At 41.9% G+C, this 16,022-nt stretch overlaps 1 pseudogene; it reads left to right on the forward strand.

Moving 5' to 3' along the window:
* The first annotated feature begins 794 nt into the window (after positions 1-794).
* Positions 795-1,764, forward strand: LOC127682414 (glyceraldehyde-3-phosphate dehydrogenase-like; annotated as a pseudogene).
* The last annotated feature ends 14,258 nt before the right edge of the window (positions 1,765-16,022 follow it).

Consider the following 16,022-nt stretch of genomic DNA (forward strand, 5'->3'; position numbering starts at 1 on the left):
GTTGCCTTTTGAGGCATGGGGCACTGAGGCACCCTCATTTTTCGGGTCTTACACTTTCAGGTGTAATGTTAAGCTGATACTATGAGAGCTTATCTATTTCTTTATAATGGCACTTAGTACTATGAATTTTCCTCTTAGTGCTTTCTTTCATTGTGTCCCATAAATTTGCACATGATGTGCTCTCATTTTCATTGAGTTCTAGAAAGGCTTTAATTTCTTTATTTCTTCCTTGACCCAGTGGTCAGTTTCCATGAGTTTGTGGATTTTCTATTGTCTCTGTTGTTGTTAAAATCTAGCTTTAATACTTCTTGATCTCATAAGATACATGGTCTATTTTAATTTTCTTGTGTCTGTTGAGACTTGCTTTGTGAGTTAGTATATGTTCAAAAGTAGAGATTACCTGAGGTGTTGAGAAGGGATATTCTTTTGTGTTTGGGTGAAATGTTCTATGTGTATCTGTTGGGTCTTTTTGATTCATAACATCTGTTAGCTTTCTTATTTTCTGATAGTTTCTGTCTGGATGATCAGTTGATTTGTGACAGTGGATTGTTTAAGTCTCCCACTGTTGATGTGTGGGTTTTATGTATTTCTTTTACAAATGTGAGTGCCCTTATATGGCATATATATATATTCAGAATTGAGAAATCCTGTTAGTGGATGCATGTGAAGTGTTCTCCATCTCTTTGACTAATTTTAGTTGAAAGTCTATTTTATTAGATATTATCTCTCTGCTCCTCCCTGTTCCAGAGACAGCTGCATTTTATCTGAAGTGCCAACCTTCTCCTGTAGACAAAATGATGAAGGTTGGTGTGAATGGATTTGGCTATATTGGGTGCCTGGTTACTGCCTTCTCTTCTGCATCTGGCAAAGTAGAGATTGTTCCATCAATGACCTCAACTACATGGTCTAGTTGTTCCAGTTTGACTCCACACATGGCAAATTAAATAGCAGAGTCAAGGCTGAGAATAGGAAGCTTGTCATCAATGAGAAGCCTATCACCATCTTCCAGGAGTGAGATCCTGACAGCATCAAATGGAGTGATGCTGGTGATGAGTAGGTTGTGGAATCTACTGACATCCTCACCACCATAGAGACGGCTGGGGCCCACTTGAAGGGTGGGGACAAAAGAGTCATCCTCTCCACCCCTTCTGATGATGCCCCTATGTTTGTGATGGTTGTGAACCAGGAGAAATATGACAGCTCACTCAAGATTGTCAGCAATGCACCCTTTACCACCAACTGCTTAGCCCCCTACCTGAGGTCATCCATGGCAACTCTGACATCATGAAAGGGCTCATGACCACAGGTTATGCCATCATTGCCACTCAGAAGACTGTGGATGGCCCTGGAAAGCTGTGGCATGATGGCCATGTGGCTGCCCAGAACATCATTCCTGAATCTATTGGTGCTATCAAGGCTGAGGGCAAGGTCATCCCAGAGCTGAACAGGAAGATCATTAACATGGCCTTCCATGTTCCTACCCCCAATGCATCCACTGTGGATCTGAAAAGCCTCTGGAGAAATGATGACATTAAGAAGATGATGAGGCAGGCATCTGGCCCACTAAATGGCATCCTGAGCTACACTGAGGACCAGGTTGTCTCCTGAGACTTCAACAGCAACTCCCACTCTTCCACCTTTGATGATGGGGCTGGCATTGCTCTCAATGATGACTTTGCAAAGCTCATTTCCTGGTATGACAACAAATACAACCATAGTAACAGGGTGGTGGACCTCATGGCATACATGGCCTGCAAAGAGTAAGAATCCCTGGACCACCCACCCCAGCAAGACCACTAAGAGCAAGAGAGAGGCCTTTGGTTGCTGAGGAGTCCCTGTCCCAACTCAGCACCCAACACTAAGTATCTCCCTCACAATTTCCATCCCAGACCACCATAATAATTGGTGGGGACTAGGGAGTGCTCCCTACTCTCTTGAAAACCATTAATAAAGTTCACAGTACCCCCCCCCAAAAGATATTAGAATGGCTAGTCAAATTAGCTTTTGGCTTAATTTGCTTGATCTTTTTTAGTCCTTTACTCTAAGCCTATATAGTTAGGGAATTTGTCGATGACTTACAGCTTGTAGACCAACTCCCCAACAATGGTCATCAGAAGCTGTGGATGAAAGTCCAAGGATCTGCTAAGCAGATCTGCTAAGTTGCTTAGTCGCACACAAGGCAAGCAGGCAAGGAAGAGTGGGTGAGTCTTCCTTCTTCCAATGTCCTTATGTAGGTATCTAGTATTGGGTATGGCCCAGATTAAGCATGTGCCACCATGCCCTTAATCCCAGATGACCTTGAACTCAGAGATCTCCTTGTTTAAATCTTCTGGAATTCATAGCCACTATGCTTCAAGATCTCCATGCCAAGATCCAGGTCAGAAACTTGTATCTCCCATCCTCTAGAATAGGATCATAGATGAGCCTTCCAATTCTGGATTGTAGTTCATTCCAGATATAATCAAGTTGACAACCAAGAATAGCCACTACACTGTCTTTGATACTGAGGTGTGTTTCATGTATACAGTAAAATGATTTACCTCATTTTTTATTCATCCTGATACCCTGTGTGTTTTTTCCATCAATTGACTTATTTATGCATCTTACATCCTCACCAATGCCTTTCTAGTTTTCCTCAAACATTCTCTCTGAGAATGAGAGACCTCCTTTGTGTTACTATGCCCTTAGTTTTTTAATTGGGACATTAAGACCATTGATGTTGTGAGATATTAAGGCCCAACAATTGCTATTTCCTGTTATTTTGGCTGGTGTGGAATTACTTATTTTCTGTGTTTGAGGGGTGTAGTTAATCTTTTGCTGGAGTTTTCCTTCTAGTGTCTTCTGTAGGACTCAATTTGTGGATTGATATATTTCAAATTTGTAGTTTATCAAGAAATGTCATGCTTTCTCCCTTTATAGTAATTCAAAGTTTTGCTGGTTACAGAAGTCTGGGCTGGCATCTGTGATCCCTTAGAGACTGCAAGACATTTGTACAGGCTTTTCTGTCTTTTATAGTCACTCTCTGTTCAGAATTTGGGTTTAATTCTGTTAGGTCTATCTTTATTTGGCCTTTTCCTGTAGATTTTAATATTCTTTCTTTGTTTTCTACATTTACTGTTTTAATTATCATATGGTAGAAGGATTTTCTTTCCTGGTCCAACTTCTTGTGTGTTCATAGGTATCTCTTTGTTTAGATTATGAAAATTTTCCTCTATAATTTTTGTTGAAAATATTTCCTGGACCTTTGAGTTGAGAATCTTCTTTTCTTACTATTATTCTTTGGTTTGGTCTTTTAATAGTGTCCCAGGTGTCCTTGATGTTTTATGTCAGGAGCTTTTTATATTTAACATTTTCTTTGAACAATGTATTGGTTTCTTCTATCTTATATTCTACAATTGAGCTTTTGTCTTCCCTCTCTTATATTACATTGGTCTCACTTGAGCCTATAGTTCCTGTTCTCTTACTTAGGTTTTCATCTCCAGGATTCCCATAGTTTGTGGGTTTTTGATTGGATGTTTGTTTGGTATGGTTTTCTGTTTCTTTTTATTGTTTTGTCTTACTTCTATCTTACTTTTCAGGTCTTTACCTTTTTAGTCATTTCCTTCACATATTTGGCTTTATTTTCCTGTATTTATCCTCTTTAGAGGCCTCTTTCATCTTCATAAGGTTCAACTTAAGGTCCTTTTATTCTGTTTCACCTGTGTTAGCATATCTATGGCTTAATATAATATCACAGCTGGGTTCTGGTGGTGCCAAATTGCTCTGGCTATTGTTGTTTATGTTCCTTTTCTCCACTTTAGCCATCTGTGTCTTCTTTTTATTATAGGTTTGGATGCTAACGTTGAGTTTATCTTTGTTGGGTAGGTGGGTTTTATTTGGGTTTTTGTTTGTTTGTTTGTTTTTTTGTTTTGGTTTGTTTCTATTTTTCTCTCTGTCTTCTGTCCTGAGTGGCCTGGGTTTCTGGTGACTAGCAAGTCTTCAGGTCTAGTAGGGTGTCTCCATGGTGTGGTTGAGGCTTTCATGACCTCTGGGGTTTTGGATACTAACATTCATTCTGGGGTCCCTACTATCAGCATGGTGTGGAGTCCCTGGTTGTGGAGTCTAAAATGGTATCCAGGGGTGAGGTACAGTTTAAAGCTACTGGGTGTATTTTAAGTGGAGATAGTTGGTAAAGGCTTGGGTAAAGGTCTTACCTAATTGTCCTTGGTGCCAGCAGGTGCCTTCAAGAAAGCATGCAGAGTTGTTGTGTGCAAATGCAGCATAGGATTTGGGGTACAGTATACCAGTGTTGGGTGTGCTTTTATGCTAGTTGGTGAGCAAGGGTCTGGTTGGAGGGAGTTGACCTGGTGTCACTAGAGCCAGCAGGCCTCCTAGAAAGCAGACAAAATATGGGGTGGGAAATGGAGCACAGGGTGTATACCCTTGTTGAATATTCTTTGAGGGGAGTTGGCCAGTAAGGACCTGAGAGAGGGATAGGCTTACTTAGGGTTTCAGTTGCCAGCAGACCTCCAGAAAATCAGGTGGAATTTAGGTGCAGGACATGCAGCTCATGGTATTTCTCACTTGATTTTCATCTTAACTTCTTTTTGAAAGAAATCTCTGACCTCCAAGTTCAAGTGAATAGAAATATTGGGCCACAAAGTGGGATCCAGCTCAAGAGTAAATTCAAAGGCCTAAAACTATTACTGAGGCTATGGCGCACTCACAAAAAGGGACCTAGCAGGGCTGGAGAGATAGCTCAGTGGTTAAAACCACTGACTGCTCTTCAGAGGTCATGAGTTCAAATTCCAGCAACTACATGATGGTTCACAACCATCTATAATGAGATCTGATGCCCTCTTCTGGTGTGTCTGAAGACAGTTATAGTGTACTTACATACAATAATAAATAAATAAATCTTAAAATAAGTGGGACCTAGCATGACAGCACTCTGGAAGTCCCATCAAGTAGCTGAAAGAGTTAGATGTAGATATATTTGCACCCAACCAATGGACAGAAGCAACTGACCCCTGCTGTTGAATTAGGAAAGGCTAAAAGAAGCTGAGGAGAAGGACAATCCTGTAGGAGGACCAGCAGGCTCAATTAATCTGGACCACAGAGATTTCTCAAACACTGGACCAAGGTACCCTTCAGGTATTGGCAGGTATGGTAAAGTCATGGGTCCAGTATCAGGGTGTATGAATTCCCAGAACTTATCTAGTTGCCCCCTCTTCCATATTCTCCCCATGATGCCAACCTCTGTCCCAAGTGACACCTCTAGGTTGACAAGACTGTGGTGAAGGATTGGGGATAGTCCACAGAAGGAAATGAGAAATATTTGGTGAGGACAGGAGCCATAGAGTTGTTAGCTCTGGAGAGTTTGGTCTCCTAAGAAATCACAGAAATATTATAAGAATATGTTTTCCATTTTAGCCCCAGGTGTGGGATATGAGGCTGCTTCAGCTTGTCCAGAGCAAGTGACTATGATTTGCCACATGCTCTAACAGGGGTGTAGTTTTGCCAGCTACAGATAGTTTCCACATGTGTGTGAGGTTTGGAATTCTGGGGACACTTCAGAGGGTATATAAATGTTAGAGCCCCAGGAGATGGGTTGTTGGCTGGCTGCTTTTGTCCACTGTTAAGTAGCTTTGAACAAAAAAGAAGTGGCAACAAGAAGATACTTGATGTCCTCATAGTGAAGGTCAACTTCCCCCAAGGAACTGCACACCCCTAATCAGAAGGAAGTCTAATCAGTCAAATAATAATGTTACTCTGTTTCACCTCTATCTTTTTTTCTCCCCTATATAGTGGGTTGAAAAGGAAGAAAGAGGACACAGACACACAAAGTGAGGGATAGAAATAATGCATCCTTTGAGCTGCTCAGTGCTGCTAAGGGAAAGTATTGTTAAAGACAAAGGAAGATCAAAAGGAAGGACACTGGACAGGTGGTCCAGGACAGATCAAGAAAATCCTGTAGATACAAGGGTTGGGATTTTGTTGTGGGTAGTTTCCACTCTGGAAAGAATGAGTTCTTCTCCACCTAACAGAGAAAGGCTACTTACCAGTCTCTACTGCGTGGCCATCTCTACTTAACACAATGTCTATTGGGTCAGGGAATTTTAATGTCCCAAGATAAACATCATCCCCTACCTGCAAAAGAGCTTTCTCTGACAGAACTAAAAACTGAACCACAATCACATGTTTTACTCCTACTATTTCAGCTTTGTTCAAATTAAATACATAAAACATTAATTAAACTCCATGAAACCAACATAAAAAACATCGAAGTCCCTGCTGTCCTCATCTTGCCCATACTTCCATCCCTGTCATACACAGGATTGCTGAATTCAGAAAACAGACTTGAAATACTAAACCCAAGCACAAACTGTGAGGTCAGAGGAGGAGTGTCCTGAGTGCCCAGTGACTTGTTATTGCTAGCCACTTTCACATACTATCCCAATATTCTAAAACATTTTCAAAAGAGGCCACAAATATGCCATTGTAGCCATCGTACAACTGCACATTCACCAATGACACCTTCCTTCATGGCTGTATCTCTCCTCATCTCCTTGCACAATTGCAAACATCAATGAACAGGGCTTGTGACTTATCTTTAAATCATTTGGTTATAAAAGATCCTTATCGACCATCTGTCCACATAAAGGCTAAAAAACAAGCACTTTTCCTCAGCCAGACTAAGAGGATGGCAACTAACCTGGGAAGGAGCACAAGGAGAGGTTAGATAGCATCTCCCGGCTTGCTACCATGCTTCCTCATTGAGGCACACCAAAATCCTAACAAACCTTTATTCTCATGACTGCACTAATTCCTCTGTCAAGATATGCAGCCATGTCTTACAAGTCAAAAGTAACCACAAAAATCATAAAAGTCAAACTGTATTCTTCCTAAACTTTGAGCCAAGAAAAGATCTGGGCCTCGTCTGTGCTCATCTTACTGCATCATCTTACTGCATAGGGAGAATGGATACTCACGATCTGTGTAGATATCTCTTTAAGTGAATGTTGTATAACTAATGCATGCATGGAGAAAGAATTGGATAAATTCTTCCTAAGAGAGAAAGAGAAAACATTTAACAAATCAAAGGGCTGAAAAAGCTAGGATCCTAAGGCTCTGAAAGGAGAAAATACATTTTAAAATGCAGAAAGTAACACTGTGTTATTGTTATTAATTATTAATCATTGTACAGATATTATTTTTAACTGTTATTAAATGATGTATAAAAACCTAACAGAGAAGCATTCAGGTGTGTTCTAACTCATCTGGAGACTTAGAGAGGCTCAAGCAAGAAAATGAACAAACTAACTTTCCTCTTCCACTGCTCAAAAGGTTCCCTGGCCCCCACACCCCACTCCCACCCCCACCCCCACCCCACCCCACCCCTGACACAGAATCAGGCTCTCTCTCCTGTCCTCTGGAAGGCCACCCCTCCTGCTGATGGATCTGCATCACCAGCTTGCCTCAGAGCCTCTGCTCTCCTTCCTCTGCCTACCTGCAACAACTTCAAACACCCTCCTAAGATCCTCACCCACATTTGTCACTCCCTCTGTTGCTCCTGCTTATGGCTCCTTTCAGTTCCCCACCTAATCGTCATCCTAAAGGGGTCTTTAAACTTTTACTAAACTTTAATGGGATATCCCCATTCTGACTAAAAATGTGCTCTGTTGATCCTAAAAGTGAGGAAGTCATAGGATCCAAATGCAAGGAAGTCACAGGTACTCCTACTTGGATCCCATAGCAAGAGAGAGCAGAGAGGGCAAACAGCCCCTTTCAGAGTGAGCCAGGCACACATGGCCGTTGCCAGGTAATTGTGGGCCGGAGCCTAGACAAAATGTTAACAGAAGTTATTTAGAGTTTAATATCTTTTCCCCCAATCTTAAATCATCTTTGGGATTCTCCTCTGAACCTGCTTCAAAGAAATGAAGAATTCTGGAGCTGACCTTAGAGAGTGGATGTGGTAGAGTGCAGGGAATACAGGTGACCAGGCAGCCAAGCTCTGAAGAGTGTGCCCCAACCGAGGTATCCCAACTCCAACAGCTAATTAATTAAACTGCAACATCAGGACATTGACTTTAAACAATCAAACTTTACTGTACCATGAAAATGCTGGCTTTAAATAATCAAATTAGACTGTACCATAAAGAAAGTGACTTTCAATAATCACATATTTTAGCCATACATATGATTTATAGCAATATTTATCTTTTTAAATTGGCCCTGTTACCACTGTCTGAGCTTGCCACAGATAAGGTAACATAATAGTGAGAATCAATGTTGTCAACTTTTAACAATGTAGGGTCCTCCAAAACAAAACACTCATCTTCGTCACCAGTCTAAATTGAAAGAAGATACAACCTCAACTCCTATTAGTCTCCTAACACCCCACACAAAAGTGATCCAGGCACCCTGGTCTCTCCAAAGCACCCCAGGGCCTGCTTCTGCTTTTCCCTTCTCTTCCACACATTCTCATTCACTGGAGAGGCATGGCGCAGAACTCACAGAATGAAATTATAAGTACACAGAGATCACTGTCTAAAAAGTTCATGAACTCTAAAGAGTTTTCTTACAGCAAGGAAGAAGCAGAACAGTCATGCAGACCATTGTTAGCTGCAGATAGTTTTACAATCCAAGCCTGTGGAGATGCTTTACTGAGAAACTGACCAAAACTGGATGATTAGAAGAAAGCAAATGTCACCTAGCTGTAAAAGTCTGCCATGAGAACATAAGAGGTAAACAGAAGAAAAGCATTCTGGATGGGAAACAACATGTACAGAAACCTTGATCTCATAACATGAGTATAACTGGGAGTTGCCAAGTAAGTTGCCATAAATAGATCGAGTATATGAGCAGAAACTGAAGATAGTCTAGAAAGATGATCTGGGCTCCAGGCTGTAAAAAATATTGTTTTCCATCATGTTTTGTAGCAGCAGGACCTGTCTGTATTGTTTGCCACTCTATCTGCATTGACTATGGCCTAGGGTGTAATAGTACTCACGAGACAGAAACCTTCTTTTAGAAAGATAAATGGGGCCACATGCTGAGTGAAAAGCAGAAAAGGCTGTGGCAGGGGCAATATTAAAGATCAGTTAATATGGAGAGGTCTTCCTTTAAAAACTCAGGACACAGCAGGTGTTGGCGAGGATGTGGAGAAAGAAGAACACTCCTCCACTGCTGGTGGGATGGCAAGCTGGTACAACCACTATGGAAATCAATCTGGAGGTTCATCAGAAAACTGGGCATGACACTTCCAGAGGACCCTGTTATACCACTCCTGGGCGTATATCCAGAAGATTCTCCAGCATGCAATAAGGACACATGCTCCACTATGTTCATATCAGCCTTATTTGTAATAGCCAGAAGCTGGAAAGAACCCAGATGTCCCTCAATGGAGGAATGGATACAGAAAATGTGGTATATATACACAGTGGAAGACTAATCAACAATTAAAAACAGTGAATTCAGGAAATTCTTAGACAAATGGCTGGAACTGGAAAATATCATCCTAAGTGAGGTAACCCAATCACAAAAGAATACACATAGAATGCAGTCACTGATAAGTAGATATTAGCCCAAAAGCTCTGAATACCCAAGACACAACTCACATATCAAATCATTCCCAAGAAGATGGAAGGAGAGGGCCTTGGTCCTGGAAAGTCTTGATGTAGCACTCTAGGGGATTACCAGGACAGAGGAGTGGGAGGGGGTGGATTGGGGAATGGGAGGAGGGAAGAGGGCTTATGGGACTTATGAGGAGGGGGAACCTGGAAAGGGAAAATCATTTGGAATGTAAACAAACAATATAGAAAATAAAAAAAAATTAAAAAAATAAATGAAAAGGAAAGAAAAAAAGATGAGTTAGAAGGGTATTTGAGTACCAAGGAAGTAAAGCTGAGGTCAAGGGAGGCATAGGGAAAGTGATATCACTAAGCTAAAATCAAGGCCCTTGTATCCTTTAAATGAGGGGAAAGAACAGGAAAAGTAAAAGAAAATTAGGAGGAGATTCCAAAGGGTGCAACTTGAAGGGCATGGAAAGGTGACACTCTGACCGATAGCCCACAGATTATAAAGGAGATGAGGATCTAGCAACCAAAGACAACGCCGCCCTGGCTTCTCTCACCGCCCATTTCCAATCACTGTTCCGGGGGTTGTCAGCTACGATCAATCGATCAGTCGTTACTTCACTTTCTCCATTCATGGAGCTGATGACCACCAGAGCTGCAGTAGGTCCCAGTCACTGCCCATGTTCAGTTAGCCTGGCCTCCCTACTGCACTCTCTCCAGTAGACCACTCTCCACTGAAAGCATTCTCTCCCCATGGTTCCAGCAGAAGTGCCTTTTCCTGTTTATGTGTATGCTCCCAGGTCACATTTTCTAGCTTCTCAGTTCACCATTAAACTGTTTTGTTGTTGTTGTGGTTGTTGTTGTTGTTTTGTATTTTTGGTTTTGGTTTTTTTGAGACAGGGTTTCTCTGAATAGCCCTGGCTGTCCTGGAGCTCACTTTGTAGACCAGGCTGGCCTCGAACTCAGAAATCTGCCTGCCTCTGCCTCCCAAGTGCTGGGATTAAAGGCTCGTGCCACCACCACCCGGCCATTAAACTGTTAATCCACAGGAATATTTGTAGCTCTCTTCTCCTGCTACTCAGACACTCCCTACTTAAGAAAGCTTTTTCATAACCACAGCTTTAAGTACCATGTGGTAATGGCTCTGGAATCTGTCTTCAACATCAATGTAAAGGAGTCTATAATGTCTCTACATTCCAGAATACTCTAACACATTAAGTCTGCTAAGAATGACTTTGTACTTGGCAAAGAGACAACTACTTGAAAGCTGGATACACTGCCACAATTGCTGTAGGAAAAGCAAATTTGGAAACAAGCACTACAGTGTAAAGATCATAAGCAGGAGAGTCAATCAAAGCCTTATTTGATTTTCTTAAGTTGCCTGGACACATAATTAAATAAAACAGATGCCCTGAGAAAATCCAGGCTTGCCAGATAACAGAATGAAAAAGAGAAGGAAATAAAAGGATTGAGGAAGCCAGGCGAAATTTAAAACTATCAACTTTCCCAAATTGTAAAACCCATACACTCTTATCAAGTTTAGCAGACTTTAGTAGTGAAAGCCCAAGCCGAGACGTCATTCTCAATGGCAGACGAACTGGGACACCCCAACCGCTGGATATTAAAGCCTGAGCTTGTTTTGTTTAATGAGTGTGATTTTATTTTTTTTAGGTTCATGAGTGTGTTGTGTACCTATGTGTGTCTGTCTGTCTAACTGTCTGACTGTCTGACTGTCTGACTGTCTGACTGTGTCTGTCTGTCTGTCTGAGTGTTTTATCTGCAGATATAATGTGTGCATGGAGTATTTGCAGAGTCAAACAGACAGCATCAAGAGTCCTGGAACTGGAGTTGTAGACATTTGTGAGCCACAGTGTGGGTGCTGCTAAACAAACCTGGGTCTTCTGCAAGAGCAATAAGTTTTTGTAATGGCTGAACCAACTCTCCATGGCCATATTACTGACTTTTCCTGAAATAGGGTATCATGTAGCCTAGGCTAGCCTTAAGCTCCCTTATGCAGCTAAGAGGGACCTGGGGCCCCTGATGGCTGCTCCTCTGATTCATCTTCCCAGCTCCTCTCCCCCCCCTTCTCTTCTCCCCTTCTTTCCTCCTTGCCTTGTTAGTATGTGTGTGTCTGTGTATATGTGTGTGTGTTTACTTTTGTGTGTCTAAGTCTCTGTATGTCTATTTATCTCTCTATGTGTGTTTTTCTATGTGCATACATGCATATTTGTATGTCTGTGTCTTTGTGCCTATATATATGTGTGTGGTCTGAGTCTGTGTGTCTGTGTGTCTGTCTGCTGGTGTGTATGTCTGAAAGGACAAAGTTTTGAGGTTTAGCCTCCATTTTCCCTAAGTCTGAACTCAGGTAAACTAACAGGCTGGTACCTAGCATTAGTTTCCAATTTTTGCCCCAACAAAACCCAAGTCTAGCTCTAACCTCAAAGATAATCCCCAACAAGTCCAGGGTACACCCTCAACAAGAACAGCATCACCAGGTTTTATCCCAACACATCTGCACCCACAAGTTACAAGCCTGCCCACTGCCTAACAACCACCAATGCAGAAGGAAGCAGAAATTAAGTTTATGATACGACTCCCAGCACCAGCCAATTATGTTACAGGCCACAGTAGCTTCCCAGTTAGATGCTTACACACTTATTCCCCCTCCCCCCCCCCACACGCTACCACTTGTTGCTTGCTAATAAAGCCTTGCTCCCATAGATAGTCAGGGCAACCCACCACCAAAACTGTCCTGTGTGATGATGGTGTGCTGGGGAGCCTGAGCTAGCTCAAATACAATAAAGATCCTGCTGTGAGTGGCATCAGATTGACACCTGTCTGTTTTGGGGGAGGGATCGCTAACATTATCCTGTTACATGTGCCAGTGTGTCACTGGTGATGAATTCCAGGGCCTCACATGCTAGGCACATGTTCTACCTGCAAGCTACATTCCCAGACTTAAAATTTAAAATCTCAATCTTAGAATGTGATTATGTGATACTGGGGCAGCCACAGACTTACCAACTAAATCAATTCTCAAATAGATGATCCTCTAATGCATAACAAAAGTGATATCACAGCCAAGAATATTCTTTTCAGCAAATCCTATCAGATCACCCCTCATATTAATTACAAACAGAATAAAATTCCAGATGAATCACACAGATCTAAATGTTTAAGGAAAAACAATAAACATTTTTAGAGGAGACAGAATAATATCATCTTTCATGGTCTCAGAATGGCAAGACTTTCTTAACCACAGGAAAGACAAATAATGAATCACAATGGGAAAGTTTAAAAAGATGAACTATGATAAAAGCTAAACACTTACAATTCTTTCACTGTGCTGTGTGCACACTGCCAGATTACCAGTGTGGATTCCCAGCGTGAAACTCAAGGACACCAGAGTGCTTAGTAAATGGCAACAGATTGCACAAATACAATTGATGGGATCTAAACAACTATGTATGGTAAGGAAGAAATAAGTATTCTAGGGACTGTGGATATGGCTTGGTGGATACATAGTCCTGGCTGTACAAGCAAGTAGACCAAAGTTTAAGACCCTGAAACTCATATAAATGCCAAGTGGGGATGGGAGCCCACTTTTCGCTCCAGGGTTCAATATAGACATAGGAGATTCCAAGAGCAAGCTGGCTATTTAGACTAGCCATACCGGTAAGCTCTTAGTTGAAGGGAAAGATATGGCCTCAATGAACAAGGTGGAGGGTAATTAGGGAATATTCCAGACATCAACCTTGGGCCTGCACATGCAGCAGCACATGAATGCATCTCTACTCACCCACAAAAAAAAATATAAAGATTGATGGGATCTTGTAAAACCATACAGCCTCCCGCTAACCAGGCATAGAAAAATGATAGGCTAAGAATATGTGAATCATAAAGCACATGACCACAAGTTTAGGAAAAATCATCACTTGATGGAAGTTACACTTTTACCAAATCATTTGTGAACTCCAGCTCCTTATTCAGATCTACGCAGGAGAATTTTGGAAGGGAAGCTTCTAAATTAAGACTTATTCACTCTTCCTCTGCAGTCCTTGCACACGGGTTCTGTTTCAGATTCTCCTACTCTGGTTTATTTTCTATATCTGATTTCAATACCCGAATTCAACCAATCTGAGGAATTGTTTCTTGCCTTTGGCCTTGGATTGCAGAAATTCAAATAGGAGACAGGAGTTACCTAGACATCTCCTTCTCAGCTGGACCCTTGATGAGATTCCACTTGGTCATTTAATCATAGGCAAAAAGAAAGGGGGCAGAGTGTAGGATGTGGGTGGAGGGTTCCTATGAGATATAGAAAGGGAAATTTAGCTCAGACCTGGAGAGGTATGGGACTGGAACCCTCCACCCGAGCCAAGAGACAAGTAACAATGGCATGAAACATGGTGGGTCTGAGACAGCATCCAAGTAGATTTATATACCTGCAGCCAGAGGGCAATCTGGTGCTGAAGCTTCTAGTTAACTTGTCCTTTTCTTCTTGGACCCCAGGGCTGCTCTCCAGTTCCCTGGGCAGGTGCACATTGACTGGCTTAGTTGTCATCAGCTTTGGACCAGCTAAGGGTATATGCCCAGGATTTAGTTAATTAACAGCACACTAGGAAAACCATGAGCTGATGTACAAGGTGAAGTCAACAGTGACCCCAGGATCTTTGCTTTTTCAGTTTTTCAGTCATGAGTTAAAAATGTTAAATGGGGCTGGTGAGTTTGTGCAGTGGTTAAGAACACTGGCTGCTCCTACAGAGATCCTGAGTTCAATTCCCAGCAACCACATGGTGTCCCAAAACAATCTATAAAGTGAAGTAATGCCCTCTTCCGGCATATAGGTATACATTCAGACAGAACACCCCAACACATAAAAAACACGTATTTAAGAAAAACACTTAAAAATGTTAAATGGAAGATTCCCAAAAGGCATGTGCCTTTCTGAGTGGTGTGATGGGAAGCCTGCATCCCCTTGCTCCACCCCACTGGGAGCAGCAAGCGCCCTGCTGTATGGTCTAGGCCACCCTATGTTATTCACTCAGTCCATGACGTGATCATCCAATCAACTATCACAATGCTTCAGGGCTTCTCTCAAATTCTTACATTATATAATAGTAAATGACCCCAAGGCACAAGTGTAGTAATGACAGTAATGCCACAGAGAAGCAACCAGCTACTTCCTTTAAGGAGATAGTTAAGGTTTCTGACTTATGAGGCTGTTAAGATACCAACAGCACCACTGGAAAAGGGAGTCTAAGACAGGATGTGTTACAACAGACCACATTCACTCAACTTTTACTACAGCATAATTTTTCTATATTATTATTGCTACTATACCCAATTTATAAACTAAACTTTCATGGTGCCGTGATTTACTTATATAAAAAAATACTGAATATGTAGTCGGCTCTCCTTATCCATAGCTCCCATAGCCATGGAACCAACCACAAATCAAAATCACCTTTTAAAACTGCTTCTGCAGCTGGGCCTGAGGGCCCACACCTTTAATCCCAGCACTCAGGAGGCAGAGGTCGACAGATTTTTCTGAGGTCAAAGGCAGCCTGGTCTACATGGTAAATTCTCCAGTCTTCTAAGGCTTCACAGTGAAACTTTGTCTTTAAAAAGTAAAATAAATGAGAATTTTTAAATGTTTCTAAACTAAACCTGTGGACATTTCAGTCATCACTCTTCCCTCCATAGCACACTGCAGCAACGATTTTCACCACGTAGGATATTATAAGCAACCTAGAGATCGTGTAAAGTGCATAGAAGGATGTGTGTGAGCAACCTGAAGTGCTGTACTGTTTTACCTAAGGGACTTAACCCTCCTAAGTTTTCTGTTAGAGTCCCTGAACTAATCCCCCTAGAAGACTACAGCATAGCTTCTGCAGATTCAGCACTGGCTGGGGTATTTTTGAATGTATCCCCTAAGAATGAAGGAGGATCACAGCAGCAAACAACCAGCAACACTCTTAGTGTCAAGGCTCAGGAAATTACAGTGTCTGAAGGGAAGAAATACCACCCCCACCAACGCCTCGCTCCACAGGGAACTGTTAATACATTATTGGTGGTTAAAAAAATTAAGGAAGAATAAAAGAATTCAGACCCCTGCAGTGGTTTGAATTAGAAATGTCCTCACTGTTTCAGGCAACTAAATGCTTGGTACCTAGATGGCTGGACGATCTGGGGAGGCTTAGAAGGTGTGGCCTTACCAGAACAAACACGTCATGGAGTCATGGATTTGGGGGTTGCAAAACCTCACACCATTCCCAGCACTCTTTGTTTTCTTCCTATGGTTCAAGATGTGAACCCTGAGTTTAGTACTTCAGCCACTTTCCCACCATGATGGACGCTTATCCCTCTGAAACTGTAAGCCCAAAGGAACTCTCCCTTTTCTTCATCACTGTGTCTTATCACAATGATAGAAAAGTAACTAACAGAACATCTACTGAGCCACTGAGA

Source organism: Apodemus sylvaticus, chromosome 4 (assembly GCF_947179515.1).
Source record: "Apodemus sylvaticus chromosome 4, mApoSyl1.1, whole genome shotgun sequence".
Lineage (NCBI taxonomy): Eukaryota > Metazoa > Chordata > Mammalia > Rodentia > Muridae > Apodemus > Apodemus sylvaticus.